This window comes from Rattus norvegicus, chromosome 5, assembly GCF_021556685.1.
Source record: "Rattus norvegicus strain SHRSP/BbbUtx chromosome 5, alternate assembly SHRSP_T2T, whole genome shotgun sequence".
In the NCBI taxonomy this organism is placed as follows: domain Eukaryota; kingdom Metazoa; phylum Chordata; class Mammalia; order Rodentia; family Muridae; genus Rattus; species Rattus norvegicus.
In genome coordinates this window covers 54,780,648-54,798,680 of record NC_141538.1, presented here as the reverse complement: position 1 = coordinate 54,798,680, position 18,033 = coordinate 54,780,648, and the positions used below count along the sequence as shown (strand labels likewise).

The following is an 18,033-nucleotide window of genomic DNA, read 5'->3' as shown; positions in this document are numbered from 1 at the left end:
GCCAATTGCTCTGTGGAAGGTACAAGAGAGACTTACAGGTCCCAGGAGGGAAAGGAGATGCAAGGAAGGAGAGAGGAGTTTCTGCCATGCTTCAGAGGGAGAAGAACAGCAACCATGTGAGGTCTCAGGGAGAGCTAGGACCTGTGGCCACTACTACAAGTGGGTGGTCAGGGATGTTTGACAGGGGCTAGGTGGGACCAGCCACTGAAGTTTAGGGCAGGTGGAGAGATGGAGATAATAAATTGATAAGGACAATGCTTTTCCAGCGCCCAGAAATTATGTCAAGAAGGTAAGTTGTAGAGGAACAAACTGTGTGTGTGTCTTCTGTCCGAGGATTGAGGGGAAGCTGGATGGGGGCTGATAGCACAGCCACCTTCCTGGAGTAAAGGCAGCAGTATAAAACTATACGCAACAAGAGTCAACTAACCTGGGCCCATGGGGACTGAGCCACCAACCAAAGAACCTACATGGGCTGGACCTAGGCCTCCTACACGTTTGTTGCATTGTTCAGCTTTGTCTTCATGTGTGTCCCCTACGTATTGAAGGGGGGCTGTCTCTGACTCTAGGTCTGCCTGCCTTTGGATCCTTTCCCCTTAGCTAGGATGCCTTATCGGGTCTCGATGGGAGAGGATGCGCTTTGTTTTGTTGTGACTTGATGTGCCAGGGCCAGTTGGTGCCTATGGGGAACTTCCCCTTCTCCTGTGAGAAGGAGAGGTGACAACAGAAGGAGACATGCTGTGAGGGTGGGACTGGGAAGAGAGGATGGGTGGAAGGGGTTGGAGCGATCTCACAATAGTAAATAGTGGCACACCTGAAAATCCTAGAACAGAAAGAGGTAATAACACTCAAAAGGAGTAGATGACGAGAAATAGTCAAACCTGGTGCTGAAATCAATAAAAATAAAAGCAAATAACAAAAAAAAAATTGTGAGGAATTGATGAAACAACTAGTTGGTCCTTTGAGAAAAATCAGTCTGAGTGACAAGATTAACTAAGATTTAGCCAGATTAACTAAAGGGCAGAGAGAGAAGATGCAAATTAAGTAAATTAGAGACTAGAAGAGGGATATAACAATAGACATAGAGGAACCAAAATAATCACACATACATGCTTTAAAAACCTGTACTCCACCAAACTGAAAAATCTAAAGGAAATGGATTGTTTTCTTAGTATATACCATCTACTAAAGTTAAATCAAGATCAGACAAGTAATTTAAGCAAACTTACAACCTTAGTGAAATAGAAGCAGTAATTAAGAGTCTCCCAACCAAAACAAGCCTAAGGTGAGATGGTTTTGTGCAGAAGTCAAAGAAGAATTAATGCCAATACTTATCAAATTACCCCACAAAAACTGAAACAGAAGGAACATTGTACAATTCTTTTACCAGACCACAGTTATCCATCCACAGTTATCAGATCACAGTTATCAAAACTACAAAAAGACCCAACAAAGAAATGTACAGACCGGCTTTCCTTATTAACATAGTTGCACATCTCCTCAATAAAATACTTGCAAAGAAAATAAATAAAAGCATTTAAAAAAAAAACCATCCACCATGATCAAGTAGGCTTCATCCCAGAGTTTCAGAGCCAGTTCAGCATGGTAACTGATAAATGTAATCAGTAATATAAAGAGAAAGAAAGACAAAACCACGTGAATATCTCCTTAGATGCAGATAAAGCCTTTGACACACAGTACCATTTTCTTGACGAACATCCTGTAGTGACTAGAGAGATAGAAGGACCTTAATAAAGACAGTTTACAGCAAGCTCACAGTCAGAATCAACCCAAAGGGAGAGAAACTCCAAGTATTCCCACTAACATCAGGAACAAAACAAGGTGCCCAGCCTCTCCATACTTATTCAGTACAGTACTTAAAGTCTTAGCTCTAGCTAAGGATCCAGTAGATACAAATGGGAAGCAAAGAAGTCAAAAGAATTCATACCATTTGTCTTTTGGAGCCTGGGTTATGTCTTAAGATGACTTTTTTTCTAGCTCCATCCATTTACTTGCAAATTTCATGGTTTTGTGAATTTTTTTAAGAACTGAGTAATATTTGTATCAATGTACCACGTTTTCATTGTCCATCCACTGATGGACATCTAGGATGTTTCTAATGTCTGGCCATGAGGAATAGAGGAGCAATGAACACGATTGAGCAGATAACTCTGTAGTAGGCTATAGAGTCCTTTGGGTATATGTCAGAAAGTAGTATAGCTACTATTTCAATAAGCAGGTTAGACTCCATATAATCGCAGAGATACAGGACTAAGGGTAAGAATGGCTGTCCCTAAGAATGAAATTAGAATAGATCGTTATGGATGAAGGAGGTGGTGGCTGGAACAGAGAGGAGAAGGGAAAAGTAAATCGATGGAGAAGATACAGGTAGGACAGCTAAAACAAAGGACCACTTGAGGAATCATATGGGAAGCTGATGCAGTAAAACATTTCTAATATTCATACACACACACACACACGCACGCACGCACGCACGCACACACACACACACACACACACACACGAAGGATATCTAAATAGGACTGGCATTAGCAGGAGAAACAGAAACCCAACTTATTATCTCTTCTCACCAAATGAAGCCTCCAGTTCCAGGAATCAGTTACATCTAATCAAAGATGGTCAAAGAGGTCCCACAGGAACCCTCAAACAACCCAGGCTGTTGCCAAAGTTATTGGTTGCTCTCCACAAACTGATGGTAAGGCTATTAACACTGATGGTTCTTGCCAGCCTCCTTCGCTAGCTACTTACAGCACAGCCCTTTTGCAGGTGTAATGAAGAGTCTCACTTGCAATGGAAGATTATTCTGGGTAATCCTGGTAGGCCCTAATGTAATCATAAAGTCATTATAGAGAAAGGCAGAAAGGTTCAAGAGGTGAGAAGGTGAGAGGATAGAGGAGAGGAAAGAGAAGATGATGGGATGTGGAACTAAGCCTGAGGAATGGGGGTAACTATAGAGCCTGGAAATGCAAGGACATAGGTTCTCCCTGCATATTCCAGAAGGAACCCCCTGTGCCAATGCCATGATTTCTGTCTGTAATATGACCCCAAGAATGATGAAAAATATGTGTTATTTTTAATTCAGGTAATTTCAAAAATTTTAATAGACTAATATAGAACACAACAAAGATAGAATAATTGAATAAATGCAAAGTGGCTTCTTATTTACAAATCTCTTTAGCTTTCCGTGGGGTTGTGTTTAGATACACCCATCGCAGAGTGAATACACTGTAACAAAACACATTTAACTACTGCAACATACTGAACATTGCAACTGGATCATGCTTGCACATGCTCACAACGCATTAGTTTACCATAGGAAAAGTCACCAAATACCATACATGCAAACATACACATAAACAGATATAAGTATACACATATATAAAAATGACATACATATATACACGTATTTACACAAGCATACACACATAAACATTCACATGTATACTCATGTATACACACAAACATACAGGTGTACACACATACAAAAACACATAAACAGACACACATACACACAAATACATATGTTTATATGTGATACATATAAACATGTACATACATAAACATACTCATTTATACATAAACATTGAAATGTACACATACATAAGTACATACATGTACACATACATACACATGTAAATGAACTGAGATATACAAACAACAAATACATAAAAATACACATCTACAAAGACATAGATATACACATAAATATACACATGTACACACACCACACAATCATACAATTATGATTACATTAGGGTCTACCTGGATTACCCAGAATAATCTTCTATTGCAGGTGGGATTCTTTATTCCACCTGCAAGAGAGATGTGTTGTAAGAAGTTGGTGAAGGAGGCTGGGCTGGCAAGAACCATCAGTGGTTTTTTTGTTTGTTTGTTTTTTGGTTTTTTTTAAAGCACTTGTTCTTGCAGAAAACTCAGGTTTGGTTTCCAGCACCACATGACAGTTCGAAGTAGTCTGTGAGTCTCTGCTTCCCTTGTCTGAAGTTCTAGGGCTACCAGTGTTTACTACTGAACTTAACCTCGTTAAATTACTTATAAAATGCTAGATAGCGTAACTGGCTTAGAAGATAGGGTGAATGGGAGAGGACAAGTCAAGATAATGTATGTGAATCCTAAGTTGACAATATGTTGAGTTTAATGCCCTTAAGTTATTTTTTCATAATATGAAAACAACGCATACATTCCTGCAACCCCCTTAACCATTTCAACAACATGCTGTAAGAGCATAATAGTGCCAAAATTGGGAAAGAGGAATTAGAAAGGTACATACCACCAAGAAAGGACAAAAGTGTAGGGTGATGAACAAGACTGTTACATTGAGCTGATGACTACCTAATGCATACATGAGCCAAACCACAAAATAAACCTGATATACACGCTCAAATACAACAGCCAGAAATGAATTATTTTAAAAATGAAGAAAGGTACTTCTTCTTCATTGTTATTAGTTTTTGTGTCTTCATGTGTATGAACCTGGGTGCATGCAGGTGTCTGAAAAGGCCAGAGGACTTGGATTCCCTGGAGTTACAGTTACAGGCAGCCAACATGTTGCTAGTAATTGAACTCTGATTCTCTGGAAGAGCAGTTCATGCTTTTAACTGCTGAGTCATCTCTCCAGCCCAAAAGATCAGACTTCAGTCATGAGACATTACATTAATAGACATACAGAAAAAGAGAATGTGGATAGGTTAAAAAAACACTAGGCTTAAAGGTCATTTGATCATCTGACAGTTCAAAACACTGTTAAAATATTCCCTATGTTGTAAAATATTCAAGTAAAATTATCCTTACCTCTGTACTTTAAAAATCGTTATTTCCTGGGAACCCAATTACTCTGACAACTTTAATTGCAAAGTGTAAATGAATGTAACTTTCGAGCTAGTACATTTAGTTTGGGGTTTAGTGCTATGAACAGACACCATGACCAAGGCAACTCTTATAAGAACAACATTTAATTGGGGCTGGCTTACAAGTTCAGAGTTTCAGTCCATAATCATCAAGGCAGGAGCATGGCAGCATCCAAGCAGGTATGGTATAGGAACAGCTGAGACTTGTTCTGAAGGCAAATACGAGAAGACTGACTTCCAAGGAACTAGGATAAGGGTCTTAAAGCTCAAACCAACAAAGATACACTTACTCCAACAAGACCACACCTATTCCAAAAGGCCACACCTCCTAATAGTGCCACTTCCTGGGCCAGGCATATTCAAACAACCACACACAAATCCTAATTTCTGATTTCGTTTTTGGTGAACGTTACCCACCAAAACCATACTTGGGAAGAATAGGAAACATATATTGGGAAACCCTGAACCACCACTGTTCCAAATAAGAACACACATCTCTTGTTTTAGAGATCTTCCAACAAAAGATATGCCATCCTGTAACAGAGGTCAAACTTCAAGTGTTGAGCTGCCAGCAAGGAATAAGACACAACTTAAAAAATCACACTATATTAATGTATGCATATGTGATGTGTCAGTGTGTGATATACGATTTTTAGAGTTCAGTGATAGATTTTATGACAGTGAGGGTAGTTGGCAGAGTGCCACAGGTATGGAGGAGGGCTTGGAATGGGACAGGAACCTACCTGGGAGGACTAGGCAAGAGCAGGGATAATGTTTCCGCTGATTTCCCAGCCCTGCAGGTAACAGTATCAATCACTCGTGCAATCTGATTTATTCTTTCCTTGAACGTGGAGGACTGATCCAGCCAAGGCTCCAAACACTCATGATTCCTGGCCATATACTATTGTTTTAAGACAATTGTTTTTAATTGTTTTTAATTGACTTTGATGTCATTCCTTCGAGCACCAGAAACTCATTCTGGAGACACTGAAATCATGTGGGTGATGTCATTTTCTAAAATTTACTTTTATGTGAATGTGTACTTTGCCTGAATGTATGTATGTGTACCACAAGGATGCTTCATTCCCAGCAACAACAGAGGAGGGAGTCAGATCCCTTAACTGGTGCTTCAGATGGGGTGAACCTCCATGTTCCTGCTGAGAACTGAGACTGGGTCTTCTGTAAGAGCACAATGGTCTTACCCATTGAGACATCATTCCAGTCTAGATGAAACCTTAACACAAACAACTGGCTGGAGTTAAAATATGTTTAAATTGATGTAAAATAGGATCATTTGACTTTAATTCTCCCCAAACCATAACTCTAACCTCCTAATCCAAAGCCTAATCCTAACCCTCTGACTCTAACCCTAACTAACCAGTTGCCCTAACCCTAAATCTCTCTAAAGCTAACCATAACTCCAACACTAACCCCTAACCCTAACCACAAGCCTGAAGGTGAATCCTTGCAATTGGCTTCATTCTTTCTCTGTCTAACCCTAAATCCTAGTCTCTAACTCTAATCTTAACACTAACCCCTAGCCTTCTAACCCTAACCCCAAGCTTTTTTTTTCCTAACCACAAGCTTACACCTAACCTTTAATAACGTTAACCCTAGGATTTTGTTAACCATGCAAGGTAAACCAGTTTGGATGCAGTAAATAGTTATATTGCCCAAATACTCTCATGTTGATAATTATTACATATAAAGCCAGTTATAATACCCGATGGCAGTTTAATCTCTGAATACATCTCCTTTCTGGAAGCCTTGTTCCCCATGTATGTGTGTGCCATGAGTAGATGCATTCGTGTGTGTGTGTGTGTGTGTGTGTGTGTGTGTGTGTGTGTACGCACATTTCTTTTTCCTGACTAGTGATCTATCTATGCTAGCCAGGGGATACTTGTTTTGGGTCAGTTTTCTGTGCTGGTTTTGTATCAACTTTCTCTGCCTTTACCAGGAGACCTCTTCTCCCACTGAGTCTTGGGATTATCCTTCAGGTTTTTGCAAATTTGGAAGGACTCAAGACAGGGGATGACCAATCCCACATGCATAGTTACCTAGGAGATTCGGTGAACTTCCTTGTGACCCAGGAACGGGTATGTTTGTTATGCTTCCTTATGGGGTCATTGCTGGTCATGTGTTGTTCCCCTTGACACTGCCACAGTGTTGGGTGGGAAGGAACAACTGTTTCTTGTCTTCAGAGTCACTACCATCAGTTGCTCATACAATCCCTGAAGTAAAAGCTTGGCAAGGTCACAGGAAAAGTAACTGAAAAATGAAAAATGATGAATCTGAGGTGTGTCAGGAAACAAAGGCCAAATCAGGCAATTTCAAATATGACGAAAACCAAGACAAACAGAACAGAAACAAAATACTTCCAAGTTCCAAAAGCAAAGAAGTACTGAGAACACTCAAAACAGACCAAAAACACCTTTAGAGATCTAAAAGCAAGCAGGCAAGCAAACAATACCAAATGTCAAGACCAAAATGTGTGCAAAGACAGCAAACTGATCATGTAAGCCAAGTACTTTGAAAGCAGACCAAAGATATTATTTGTCTAGGTGGGGTCTTTTTAAGCAGCTCAGAATAAACAAACGGACAGCTGACCAAACCAATAGAGGTCTGAATCCCCAAAAGGAACTCAACGGTCCATCTGAAGAAACGACAGCAGTTGGTCTCCACGCAGTGGGTTCGCTCCTGGCTTCCGTTCTGGCGATTCCACCAGTGAAAAGTGTATAGTTCCTTCCGTAAATCCCAGGACGCGGGATCGTCATTGTCAGCACAAAACCCACAGCACCTACTGGAACGGCCCCAGACCTTAGCACGAGCGACTCCACGATAGAAGAGCCATTTAGGCTGTGAGACTCCACACGTTGACAGCACCACCTCAGTCAAAACTAAAACGAAGTCCTAATCCACTGAATGACCGCGGCTCTGTGAAAGAACCTAAATGTACTGACCTTGCCTTTTGACTTTTAGTTCTGCTTCTGGCTAACTGTTCTTGCTGACTGAAGTAGGTGGACTCAGAACATTGGTTTTGTGCTTCATAGGTCGCACTAAGGCAGGCTTGGGGCCTGCACTGGGAACCCAAACACCCAGTGTAGTCACCTGCCGGCTAATCCGTACTTTCTGTTGACTTAAACATGGAATCTATGTTGCTACATTCTTTTATCTGACAGAGAAGCTTCCTGTTTTTTTTTTTGTTTTGTTTTGTTTTGTTTTGTTTTTTGGTTTTTGTTTTTTTTTGTTTTGTTTTTTGTTTTGTTTTTTGTTTTTTGTTGTTGTTGTTTTTTTGTTTTTTGTTTTTTTTTGTTTTTTGTTTTTTGTTTTTTTGCTAGGGGCTGAACCAACAACCTGAGACCTAATTTGTAGTCGTTGCATATAACGGACACGAGGTGGCACAAGCTTCCCTCAGCATAGGAAGGAGGACTATGAAGCACAGCAAATCCTGTGGTTTTCTTAGCCAATCTCTCTCTCTCTCTCTCTCTCTCTCTCTCTCTCTCTCTCTCTCTCTCTCTCTCTCTCTGTGTGTGTGTGTGTGTGTGTGTGTGTGTGTGTGTGTGTGTGTGTGTTTTCCTAATTTTTCTTTATATGTATACTTCCTGTAATTTTTAAGCAAGCTCTCTACAGAAAGACACTTGGACTCAAAAAGATAATAACAACCACCACACTAGGTATCTGATACATAGGAAAGCCACTGACCTTGAAGGGGAAAGGATGTTACTCCATTATCGCTGGTCTATTTTCATCCCGGAAGAAGCTGCCACAAGTTGTTATTTCTTTTAATTGGTTGTATTTGGATTTTACAGAAACCTGATTGAAATCTTATTGAAGTATAATACCAGAGTTTCTTAAAAGCAACTAGTATCACGTTTTTGTTTTGCATAAAATATGCATTAATATGAATTGCCGTCTATTGGCCCAAAGCATCTCTACAAGAAGAGACTGCCCAATACAGACAGTAAGAAAACTAGTTGTGAGTATGTGCAAAGAGGGGTTAACAGGAAGGACAGCCTTTCTCAGACAAGCCCTTCAGCACTGGACATGTATACTCTCGCTACTGCTCACCCACGCTCCTCCCCGATGTTCTTCACCAATGTTCCTCACGACACTCCCCCTGAGCCTGGGTTCTGACCTGTCACAGGCAGACAGCAACTCTTCAGTAATTAAATCAAACAGCAGGGGGATACAGACTTTGAGGACATGCTGGACCATGGAAAACACTACTCTCAAGCTCTCTCCTTCTGTCAGCCCGAAGCTCCCTATGAGGAAGCTTTGACCCAAGGCACAGAAATCTTAGGGAGCTTCGGGCTGACAGCAGGAGAGTCCTCAAGACAACGGAGGACCCAGAAGGCAACACCTCTGTGAACACACATTTGGCAAAAGCCCCGGATATCCTGGAGAGGAAAGCGAATCTGTGGAGTGAGGTAGGTTTAACTGAGCCATCGAGGGTGCTCGGTGAGAGACAGGCAAAAACACCTGTTAGGGAGAAGAGAAGGGAGCTTGAAGCCACAGGAGGATGGAAAGGGGACCAAGTGTGACCCGGGTCTCTCTATTCTGGCCGACCTGACTGAGGAAGCATGACACTCACCCTCACTGCAGTGATCATCGGCCCATCCACTCTCCTCTTTTTTGATTGAGAATCTTCAAAGAATTGCCGGATGCCCTCTCTTAACCGCGCCGTCACCAGCAAATCTCTTCAGCTACTCTTTAAGTTTAGCTCTCTGTCATTGTATTCACAAATGAGCTCCAATTTGATAGACTCTACCAACGCTGCTAAGGGTCCTTCTATCAATTGCCTGGTCGCTCTTGTCTTTGTTCTCATGAGCTAAAAGCATAGCTTATTCATCTGTCTGGAATAGGACATCTAGCTCTCCATACATTTGCATACAGTCTTGGCAGGGGCACAGCCTGCGGCGCCTGTTCAGGGCCAATAGGGGGCAGCATGTTTCTTCCCAAACTGCTTAGCTTGGCACGCCGAAAGTCTGCAACTCGGATTTGTGCTTTCTTCCTTTCTTCCCTTCCTTCCTTCCTTCCTTCCTTCCTTCCTTCCTTCCTTCCTTCCCTCCTTCCTTCTTTCCTTCCTTCCTTCTTTCTTTCCTCCCTCCCTCTTTCCTTCCTTCCTTCTTTCTTTCCTCCCTCCCTCCCTCCCTCCCTCCCTTCCTTCCTTCCTTTCTTTTTTCTTTCTTTCATTCTTTCCCTTAATTTATTTATTTATTTGCTTTACATCCCAATATCAGTCCTTCTCCTCCCCAGGCATTTCACTTCTACAACACAGTCTGGAAGTCCGATCCAGAGCTAAAGCTGGTTCAGGGCTCATCATTCTGCACAGCTTTAACTTCCTTTCTAGAGCATTCTCTTTTAGAGTGTTATTCGGGTGACCTCCGTTTTCAAGGCTTCAGAACTTCTTGGTCACTCATCCTGTCAACAAACGGCAGCAGATATCCTGCCAAGTGGGCAGTACAAGAAAGAACAGTGGGTCATACAAGCCCGCTATACCATCTCTTGGAAATTCCCACTCCTGGGGAGAATAGCACCGAGATGCCTGCCATGGCACCAGTCCTCACAGACCACACACTGAATCATCTCATCTGGAACCTCACCTCGGGACCAAGATGAGGTCCCTTACAAACGCAGTATAATCCAAAGAGGCTGACATTCGTACTTACTGCAAGAATTAACTTTCCATTTGTAGGGAAATAATTTGCATTCCAAATTTTTAAACTTGCTCTTTTCTACAGTCACAACAAAAAAAATTTTTTTTGATGTACAGTTCAATTGTTTATGACTCCCAAGGCGTAACTGCAAGCTAGGCAAATTCCTGCTGCTCCTCGCCCTGGCACGCAGGTACTACAGGCATACCGTGCTTGTCTCTTTGATGAGCCCAGGGATAGCCTAGGACCCCTGCTGGAGGGCACAGCACCACAGTCGGTTTAGAGGATCACACCCCTTCCAGACTGATAACAAGATGTACCAAGCAACTTCAGATAACCAGAAGGAGAAAGGGTTAATTTGGGCTTATGATGGGTAAGCTTGTTCTCACCAAGACAAGAAATAATGGCCAACAGGTGAACAAGTAAAAACTTAATTATTTTAGTGGCCAAAATAAGATCATCGTGAAATATAATGGCAAAAGTTAATAAAATTAAGTGTGTGGGCACTTGTGACAGCTCTTGAGATTAAAATTCCTCGGCCTACACACGTGAACCATCACGAATCTATATGTGTCTATGGAAGTGTTTCTTCTTGATGGGACAGTAAAGCAGATTGTTCTGTCTTCTGAGTGTAGGCCTCTGCAATCAACTGAACAGAGCCTGAATACAAGCAAAGACAAACAAGGAGGGAACTTCTGCCAGCCACCTAGACCCTCTGGGACAGCAGATTTTCTTGCCTTGAGCTTGCTGGGTTTTAATCTGGAATTGACACCATCAGCTCCAACCTTCGGATTTGAATGAAAACTACACTGTTCTTGTCTCTTGAGTCTCCTGCTGGCTAGCTGTCTTTATAATTCGGTACGCCTGTTCCTTATAAATCTCCTTCTTAAATGTCTTTTTAATTAAAGACTAATATTGATCCAGAAGAAGAAGAAAAAGGAGAAGAAGAAGAAGAAGAAGAAGAAGAAGAAGAAGAAGAAGAAGAAGAAGAAGAAGAAGAAGAAGAAGAAGAAGAAGAAAGAGGAGGAGGAGGAGGAGGAGGAGGAGGAGGAGAAGGAGAAGGAGAAGGAGAAGGAGAAGGAGAAGGAGAAGGAGAAGGAGAAGGAGAAGGAGAAGGAGAAGGAGAAGAAGCAGCAGCTGTTCACATCTGGGTTTACCAGGAATCAGCCTGTCTGTCTGTTTGTCTGTGTGTCTTTCTTCTTTTCTTTCTTTCTTTTTCTCTTCTTTCCTTTTTTTCTTCTTTTATCTCCCTAATTTTCCTTTATGATATATATTTTCTGTAATTTTTAGGCAAGCTCTCTATAAAGTGACTCCCTTCTTCAAAAATTAAAGATAATAAAGGCAAAATTTAAACACCACACGAGATATCTGGTATTTAGAAACGTCACTGACCTTGAAGGAAAACAATGTTACTCCATTACGATGTGCTTGTTTTCATCCTGCAAGCAGATGCCACAAATTGTTATTTTCTAAATAACACCTAGAAAGTGGCTTAACACATTATCTTTTCGGTAACTGAGTGCTTTTCAAGAATATAATTAGTATGCTGTTCCAGGATCTGTAAATTAAGGAAGCCTTAATTGTCATAACTTCCAGGATGCTCTTCATGCAAATGCCTAGACATATACGATTCTTGTCCATTGCACTGTTAGGATCTACACCAATGCTAATAAGTAAATTCCTAGCTTGTGTAGACAACACAGTTCCAGGGAGTGGCAGGTAAGGTTTGACCAGTATTCCAAAGTGGGACTTATAGACTCCATAAGTCCATTTAATTTAATTTAGTGTTTGTTTATTTGTTTGTTTGTTTGTTTGTTTGTTTGTTTTGAGACAGGGTCTCACCATGTAGACCAGTCTGGCTTACAAAATCCATCCACCTCATATTGGGAACAAGCAAAAGAAATGTATTCTAAGCACTACCATTTTGTTTTCAGACTCCATTTAATCATAGGAAGAAACTAAATTCAAGGTCCCAGGTCCTATGGGAGCTGGGGACTTCTCCATACCTGAACAGTTTCTCTTGTAAACAGCTGTCTGAGTCCAGACATCTCAGGGACAACTTGTAAGGAGAGTTGTCTGAGTCCAGACATCTCAAGGACAACTTCTCCATCTTGCTGGCTGGGTCAAACAAGTTCATGTTCCCAGGCCCAGGGATGAACGCCTATCCCACCTGTCCAAATGTTTCCTTAATCGTCTGTTAACCAGTAAAGAATATAGAAACTGCTGATATCTAAAGCAAAGTGCATACGTTGTAAAAATACATAACCAGTTGCCTGTTCTGCCTTAATTACCTACATGCAGCTGGCCTGCTCCTTTCTCCCCTTATCACTCTGAGCTCCAGACATAATGTCTAGGAGAATGAATTAAGGGCCTTGAAGCCAGGTGTCTTGGATATGGCCCAGTCTCCAACGGGAAATCCCTTGCTTGACCTATAATGTCAAAATACAATCGGATAGCATTGCAGCTCACCCAAGCCCCACCCCACCCCTTTGCAGTCTCACCCTTTGAAAATGCAATATAGCTTCTCCCCCACTCCCCCTCCCTGGGACTCAGTTCAGATCTCAAACTGGCCACCTTCCTGAGCACTCAGAAAATAAAGCCTTTCTTTTTAAAGCTTCTGTCTCTAAAGGTTTAGGGTTTTCTCAGCTTCCACCCCAGACCCACTCTGACTCCATAGTTCTGGGATTAAAGACATAAAATACAATACATGGCTTGCATTTGATTTTAAAGTCAAGCAAATTCTAATTGTAAACAAATTAGAACACTCAGCAAATCAAACTTACATGCAGACACATCTTAAAACATGGAGAATAAGATTTAATTTGATAGGCAGTATTGAACAAAATTAAGCTGCATGTTTTCATAGCATACATCAGCATCTTTAATTATGGGGACAGAAGGTGACAAGATACTCTCGTGCTCTGCTCAATCACCACATCTGAATTGTTCTAAGGAACGGATATGTCACTGTGTAAAAAGACTTTTCCTTGGGAGGTGCAACACATACACATCTACTCACCCCAGATAGGGAGTCCACAACAGACCAAAGTATGGATGTCATCTGTGAACCGAGTTCTATTAGGTTTACTTACAGACATATAGATGAGGGATTACTTACAGACGCAGGAATGACTCAAGGACAGCCTCACCATCCAAGCCTGCTTCACCATGGCTCACGGGAGCTGGGACTCCTGTGTGAACCATGGATCTACACAACCAGCAGGCAGCTCAACAGATTGGTAAGTGTCCTTCCTAAGTGACTCTTTGGCCTACACCTCTTCCAAGAAGCTCAGCTGGTTTCTGCTTCTTCTGGACAATTGGTCTAGTCTGAGCCTTCTTTGCAGTTTGGCTTTTCTGAGCGTGCCTCTTAGCAGCTTTATTGCTTATTCTAGGAATGGCGGGGGGGGGGGGGGGGGTCAGGAGAATCTGGTCAATTTCAGGGACTTCCTGAAGCTATTTTGTTTACTTTTCCTTGCTGGATGGTATGTCTCAACCTAGGAGGAAACTGTCATACAAAATATGCTTATATTTACCTTTACTGTTTGGATTATGTTCTGTTTTGTTAAGCCTCTTTGATTCATGGGTCTAACTCATCATTAATGTCCTGTAAATATACATCACTGGCCTGATAAATCTGATCAGTTTATTTCAGCATCTGGAGTGCAAGGAGGGATGGGGAAGTCCTATCTTTATAGTAACTTAAAACAAACAAACAAACAAACAAAACAGAGTCTCACTATGGAGCCTGTAGCTCACTATATAGATCAGGCTGTCCTCAAACTCACTCTAAGATCCTAGAATTATACACCAGCAAATCTAGCTGTTAGCTTACTGATCAACCCATTTGCCTTCCTCAATGGTATTCAATAAAGTGTGTTCCATTCACTTATGTACTTCTTTTTTTTTTTTTTTTTTTTTTTTCCGGAGCTGGGGACCGAACCCAGGGCCTTGTGCTTCCTAGGCAAGCGCTCTACCACTGAGCTAAATCCCCAGCCCCACTTATGTACTTCTTAATTGTTTAATGTGGGGTCAAATGATGTCGCTCCGGCTGGCTTAGAAGGTGATGTGTAGGCAGCTGGTTCAACCAAGTTGTTTTTCGCATATCTCAAGACCACATACTGGCCTTTTCGCCAAGTTGGCGCCGAAAGTGAAGAAGGAAGCTCCTGCCCCTGCCAAAGCCAAAGCCAAAGTGAAGGCCTTGAAAGTTACGAAGGCGGTGCTGAAAGGGGATCACAGCCACAGAAGGAAGAAGATCCGAACGTTACCCATTTTCTGGTGGCCCAAGACCCTGCAGCTCCAGAGGCAGCCAAAATATCCTCGAAAGAGTGCACCCAGGAGAAACAAGTATAACCACTACGCTATCATCAAATTCCCACCGAGTCAGCCATGAAGAAAATAGAAACGCTGGTGTTCACTGTGGATGTCAAGGCCAACAAGCACTAGATCAAGCAGGCCATGAAGAAACTCTATGACATTGATGTGGCCACCGTCAATACCCTGATATTGCCTGACAGAGAGTAGAAGGCGCGTGTTCACTTGGCTCCTGACTATGATGCTCTAGATGTTGCCAACAAAACTGGGATCATCTAAAGTGAGTCCAGGTGGTTAATTCTAAATATACACTTTTTTTCACCATAAAAAAAATCACATATTAGATGATTGGCCCAAATATTCTATACCAAACCAACCTACTACATAGTTCCTAAATGTTGGAGTTGGACTCTTAAGATATGGATATTTAATTTTGCTTTTCTGCAGCTCTGTGTGTGTGTGTGTGTGTGTGTGTGTGTGTGAGAGAGAGAGAGAGAGAGAGAGAGAGAGAGAGAGAGAGAGAGAGAGAGAGAGGAGAGAGGGAGGATTGGAGGGAGGAAGAGAGCAAGAGAGAGAGACAGAGAGACAGAGACTTGGAGGCCAGAAAAATGTGTTGAACCCTCTGGAGCTAGAATTACAAGACATTACAGGAGAGAACCAACTCAGTTTGTCCTCTGACCTGTCCATGCTAACTGTGACACACATGCCATGCCCTCCACCCACTGAAAAAGCAAATAAATCAAAAAGTATCTCATACATAGCTCCCACCCCTGGCACACAAAATAAAATGTAAAACCACTGCTGGATTTTTATAAACAAGGCAGCAGAGTCCCAATGAAAGTCGGGGAAGAGAGGCAGCAAGAGGCAGTCAGGTTCAAAGACACAAAATTAAATCTGCATGGTTCCGCAATGCAGTACGTTTCCTCACTGTGCCAAAGACTGGAACTGATATACGTGTCTAGTAGAGTAGCAGCATTTCCAGTAATAAACACGTGGAATGCATTTTGTCTTGCGTAGTTTTTGAGACAGCATTTATATAATCATGGTTCCTATCATTCCCATGTCCCCAGTACCTCAGTAAAAATCTTTTCTATTTCCCCCTCCAACAGAGATCCATGTGCCCCCCTCCAGCCCTTTAGCTTTACCTAACATTTCTAGGTGTGTGGACTGTAGGTGGCTTGGTTATCATTTACTTAGCAGCTAATATTCACACATAAGTAGATACATACCATATTTATCCTTCTGGTTCTAGGATACCTCACTCAGGTTGGTTTTTTTCTAGTTCCATCCATTGGCCTGCAAATTTCATCAGGTCATTTTTTAAAATAGCTGAGTAATACTCCATTGTGTAGACACACCACATTTTCATTATCCATTCTTCAATTGAGGGACCGCTAGGTTGTTTCCAGTTTCTCACTATTACAAATGAAGAAGCAATGAACATGGTTGAGCAAGTGCCCTTGTGGCAGCATCATTGGGTGTATGCCCAAGAGCAGTATAGCTGAATCTTGAGCAGATCAATTCCTAACTTTCTGAGGAAGCGCCATATTGATTTCCAAAGTGTCTGTACAAGTGTTCACTTCCACCAGCAATGGAGTAGTGTTCCCCTGGTTCCACATCCTCCACAGCACGAGCTGTCACTTGTGTTATTGATCTTGGTCATTCTGACAGATATAAGATGGAATCTCAAAGAAGTTTTCGTTCACTTTCTCCTGATGGCTAAGGACGTTGAACATTTTTTGAGTTGTTTATTTTTATTTCATGTGCCTTTATGTTTTGCCTGAATGTATGTTCATATGAGGGTGTGGGATTCCCCCAAGGGCTGGAGATCTATACAGAGAGCTATAATCTGCCATTGTGTACCAGGAATTAAACCCAGATCCAGTGATCTTAACTCCCCAGCCCCTGTTAAACATTTCTTTAAGTATCCCTCAGCCCTTTGAGATTCTTCTAATGATAATTCTCTGTTTAGATCTGTAACCCATTTTTAAAATGGTACGGTTTGGTATTTCAATATCTAGTTTCTCGAGTTCTTTATTTTTTTTTTAAGATTTTTATTTATTTTACGTATGTGAGTACACTGTAGATTGAGTACACTGTAGCCATCTTCAGACACACCAGAAGAGGGCATCAGATCCCATTACAGATGGTTGTGAGCCACCATGTGATTGTTGGGAATTGAACTCAGGACCTCTGGAAGAGCAGTCAGAGCTCTTAACCACTGAGCCATCTCTCCAGCCCTCTTGAGTTCTTTATTTTGAATTTTAGTCTACTTTCAGATGTGGAGTTGGTGAAAATCTTTTCCCATTCTGTAGGCTGCTGCTTTGTCTGATTGACAGTGTCCTTTGGTTTATAGAAGTTTTGCAGTTTCTTAAAGTCCCACTTATTAATTGTTTATCTTAGTGACTTTGCTAACAATGTTCTGTTCAGAAAGTCGTCTCCTGTGCCAATGTGTTCAAGGCTATTCCCACTTTGTCTTCTCTCAGTTCTGTGTATCTGGTTTTATGTTGAGGTTATTGATCCACTTAAACTTGAGTTTTATGCTGGGTGATAAATATGGATCTATTTGCATTCTTCTACGTGTAGACATCTAGTTTGACCAACACCATTTGTGGATGATACTGTCTTTTTTCTAGTGTGTATTTCTGGCTTCTTTATCAAAAATCAAGTGTCCATAGGTGTGTAGATTCATGTCTAGGCCTTCAATTTGATTTCATTGATCCACATGTCTGTATATATGCCAGTACCACATGGTTTTCATTACTACTGCTAAGTAGTACAACTTCAAATTGGGAATGGTGGGACATCCAACAGTTCTTTCGTTGTTCATGATGGTTTTATCTATCCTGAGTTTATTGCTTTTCTGTAAGAAGTTGAGCATTGTCCACTCAAGGCCTGTGAAGAATGGTTTTTGTAATTTTGATGGCGACTGCATTGATTCTGTAGGTTGCTTTTCTGGGGAGAAATAAAATATTTATCTCCTTGGCTTTGCAGAAGCATTTTAGTGTTATGAGTCCCATCTGTCAGTTGTTGCTTTGGATCCCTGGGCAAATGGAGTCCTCTTCAGAAGGTCCGTTCTCAGACCTATACTCTGTAGGGCTCTGCCTACATTTTCTAACAGTTTCGGTGTCTCAGGTTTCACATTTAGATCTTTGGTCCATCTAGAGTGACTTTTTGTGCCAGGG

At 41.5% G+C, this 18,033-nt stretch overlaps 2 pseudogenes; one reads left to right on the top strand and one right to left on the bottom strand.

Moving 5' to 3' along the window:
- Positions 1-10,150: 10,150 nt before the first annotated feature.
- Positions 10,151-12,674, bottom strand: Ubr7-ps1 (ubiquitin protein ligase E3 component n-recognin 7, pseudogene 1; annotated as a pseudogene).
- A 1,926-nt stretch (positions 12,675-14,600) lies between these two features.
- Positions 14,601-15,127, top strand: Rpl23a-ps17 (ribosomal protein L23a, pseudogene 17; annotated as a pseudogene).
- The last annotated feature ends 2,906 nt before the right edge of the window (positions 15,128-18,033 follow it).